The sequence below is a fragment of the Mixophyes fleayi genome, chromosome 2 (genome assembly GCF_038048845.1).
Source record: "Mixophyes fleayi isolate aMixFle1 chromosome 2, aMixFle1.hap1, whole genome shotgun sequence".
In the NCBI taxonomy this organism is placed as follows: Eukaryota; Metazoa; Chordata; class Amphibia; order Anura; family Limnodynastidae; genus Mixophyes; species Mixophyes fleayi.
In genome coordinates, this window is record NC_134403.1 from 266,909,864 (window position 1) to 266,913,766 (window position 3,903).

Sequence of the window (3,903 nt, forward strand, 5' to 3'; positions counted from 1 at the left end):
GTAGTGGTATTTTTTCTGTTACAGCTATTACAGCATTAAACATTAGCACAGTGTTGGCTAACCTGTGACACTCCAGGTGTTGTGAAACTACAAGTCCCAGCATGCTTTGCCAATATATAGCAGCTTATTGCTGGAAGGGTATGCTGGGACTTGTAGTTTCACAACACCTGGAGTGTCACAGGTTAGTCAACACTGCATTAGCAGATATATATAAAGGAATTACGTAGAGAATATAAAGTGTGTGTGTGTGTATGTATATATATATATATATATATATATATATATATATATATAATATATACACACACACACACATAATATATTTCTGCAGCGCTCTATAGAGAACGGACTCTCATCAGTCTCTGACCCAATAGAGCATAGAGCTTACAGTATAAATTCTGTCATCCTCAAACTCTGGACCTAGCTATACCTTTAATAATGTTGGATGCTCTCCTGCCAAAAAAAACCCAAAACAGTTACTTGCTAGGTAAATGGTAAGTTCTAAAAGCAACTTTAGTAGCTTCTTTTATAGTAACTAGGTGATGCCCAGCAACAAAATATTCTTAAATGTTCATCCAGTGGCACGATGGCACAGTGGATGGCATTGCTGCCTCACATTATTGCCTTTTTGTTATTTCTAGCAATATATCCTATAAGCAAACACTATGGACTCATCCACTTTTTCACCTGGTTTGCCTGGTTTTTGAATAATTCAAGCAGATTAATGGAAAACTTACCAAAACCCACAGAATGCTGCCAATAAGAAGGTGCGAGCGGGCCCTAGAAAGCACTTTAAAACAGTTCTTGGAACAGTTGCACAGGACCAGGGGCGGATTGGCCATAGACCAGGGTTGTACAGCATGCCTGTAAATGTGGCCCAGCAGACGTTTTAGTTGTGGCAAGGGGGCAGTGCTGTTAATGAAAAAAAAAAAATCCTGCAAAAAAAGAAAAAGATAAGAAAATTCTTACCTCCTCCGTGCGGCGCTCGCAGTGAATGTCGGGCGTGACGTCATCACGTCCGACATCCATTGCGGAGCACAGCACATAGGAGTCACCCGCGCGAACTAGCAGCAGTGAAACGGAAAAAACAAGAGAAGAGGATCAGAGAACAAGCCGATTAAAAGGTAAGTTAAGGGGTGTTTTTTTTTTGTTTTTTTTATTATTTCAAGGGACGCTGACCAGTGCATAAACTCACCTGTTCCTGGAGCATCACGGACCTTATCTTCCTGTCTTAATGACTGCTGTATTGAAGCCCGTCATAAAATGTTGTAACAATATCACTTGATGTTTGACAGCAGCTATTAGCATGTCATTGAAGCACTGAGCAACAACAAGGAGCATTAGCAATGTTTTCTATGGTTTTTTGGATGATCAGTTATCATTAGTGCTAGTGTATTTTATGTGCGGCCAAAAACAACTTGTCGCCTTCCAATGTGGCCTAGGGAAGCTAAAAGGTTGGACACCCCTGCCATAGACCTTACCGGGAAGTTTTGCAGGGGGTGTTGTACAGGAAAGCCATCCAAAACATTGGTGAGAGGGGGGGGGGGGGGGTACCTATATTATACAAAGTGGGGGGGAGGGCTGTCAATACTATAGTAAGTGGGGGGGGGCTGCCTATGCTATACTAAGGGGGTGGGGGCTGCCTATGCTATACTAAGGGGGTGGGGGCTGCCTATGCTATAGGAGGGGGGGGACTGTCTATACTAAACTATAGGGAGTGTGAAGGATGGGGTTGCTACTATAATTTGTGAAGGAAAGGGTATGTTGCCATAATGTGTGCTATGAGGGAAGGGAGGGGGCTTTCTTAACACATCAATGGAAGGTAGGCTATTAGTTTAATGGCGGCGTGTAGGTGGGGGACTAATTATTTAATATGTGCTATCTTATTTGTGGGGTGATGGTGGGGAAATTTAATTTATTTGTGGGCTATCATTAAATAGTGAGGCCTATTAAATTACGATGGGGTGGCGGGACCTTTAATTTAAAGCTGGTGTGATATGGGGCTATTAATTGAATGTGGGGCTGAGTTTGGGGAGGAGAGTTATTTACTAAATGTGAATATGAATTTTTTAATGCCGGGGATGCTTGTGGGAAATGGTAATATTAAACGTAAATGCTATTAATTTTTGCCTTTGTTGATTGGAGGAAAGTAGGTCTACTTATTAAATGTGTATACTATTCATTTATTGTCAGGGCTGGGGAAATGGATCTATTTATCAAATGTGAGTACTATTATTTTAATGTTGAGACTGGAGGGAGTCCTAATTATCTAATGTGGGTGCTATTGATTTAATGCTCGGGCTTATTGGCATTTTCTAATTTTCAGGTACCCATTATTTTTTCCAAATAGGGCCTCCAGCGTTCCAGAATCCAGACCAGCAGCAACTGATCTAAAGAGACCTGCAGCCACAGATGGTGAATGTGACAAGAACAGGTAGGAGAGAGCAGGACAGTCTGCCAACTGTCCTGAATCTGATGAGGCAGTCCTGAATTTGGGTGACTGTCTCGCTTAGTCAGGATTTGGTCAGACAGCAAGGACATTTGGGAGGTATGTCCCGGTTCACCGTGTACTGTTCGTGAAGGCAGAGCTGAGTGTAATCTAACAGTAGTGCACACAGTTTTGCCTATGTATTTGCCTAAAATGTATCTAAGATGATTACCCCTTGTCTTAAGTGCCCCGGCCCCCCACAGAGCCTTATTCCAGCTCTGGTGATGCTTTAGTGTTTCTTACATTGATTCCATTGCCTCCTTCTACTTTGCACTGGTCCCATTCTCAGGTAACTTTGTCGAACACATGGCCAGCCCCCATTGCACTGATTAATCCTGCCTCCTTTGCCCTTAGTATATCACCAGAAAACACTTGTAATAGCTTTCCTCTTTACTTATTCCATTGTATGTCAACCCTCCCTACACTGTTAATTCAAACCACCCCCAATCACTGATCACTGGGCACATTTTAGAGCTCATAAACATTTGTTGCAAAAGAAGTGTTTTCTTGCAGATTCTATTTCACCTTTGTGATGATCGCACCTGGATAGCCATTTATTATAAAGATTATTATTAATGCATTTTTGAAACACACAGTACACATATTAATATATATATATATATATATATATAGAGAGAGAGAGAGAGATTTAACAGGTAGTTTGCATCTCATGACGTCAGGGAAACATTGCGTGAGGTGCTCACATGCTGCTCTGACAGACTGATCAAATACGATTGTGCCAACATCTTTGGTAATAAGGGCTGCCAAGAGGAATTTAGGGCCCTGGTACAACAACTACATGGAGCCCCCTTATAGTTGAGCATGTATTTTTTTTTTACATGCTCAACTATAAGGGGGGCCCCATGGCGGCACAAAAGTTGATGTGGGTTTGGTCATACTATTTTGGGAGTGGCTAGCAGGTGAAAAGTGCTAGGCCACTCTCCTACCCAAAAAAAACAAACTGCATTGTGTACACCATTGACACAAGGGTGCAGTGCCCGCTTGCCGGAGCTTGACATATGTCCCAGCACTCCTGACTTTCAGGACATCTAGCACCATAGTGTAGAATAGAAAGAATGCAGTGTTTGCATAAACTGTTCACAGTCTTGGCCTGCCCCTTAGATTGGGCAGAACAGTCACCAAAAATCAGAATTGTCCCACTAGAATCGCAACATTTGACAGACTGTCCTTCCTGTTCTTCTCACTTTCACCACCTGTGGCTGCTGGTTTCTTTAGTTGCGGTTTGTCTGGAACCTGCAATGTTGGGGGCCGTATTTGGGGGGAAAAAATGGATACATTTAGAAACTTACAACCAGCTCCGTTGTTAAATCAATAGCACCCACGAGTAATAATTAGGCCTTCCTCCAGCCCCATTAAAATAATTCCCAGCAATACCTATTTCCCACAACCATCAC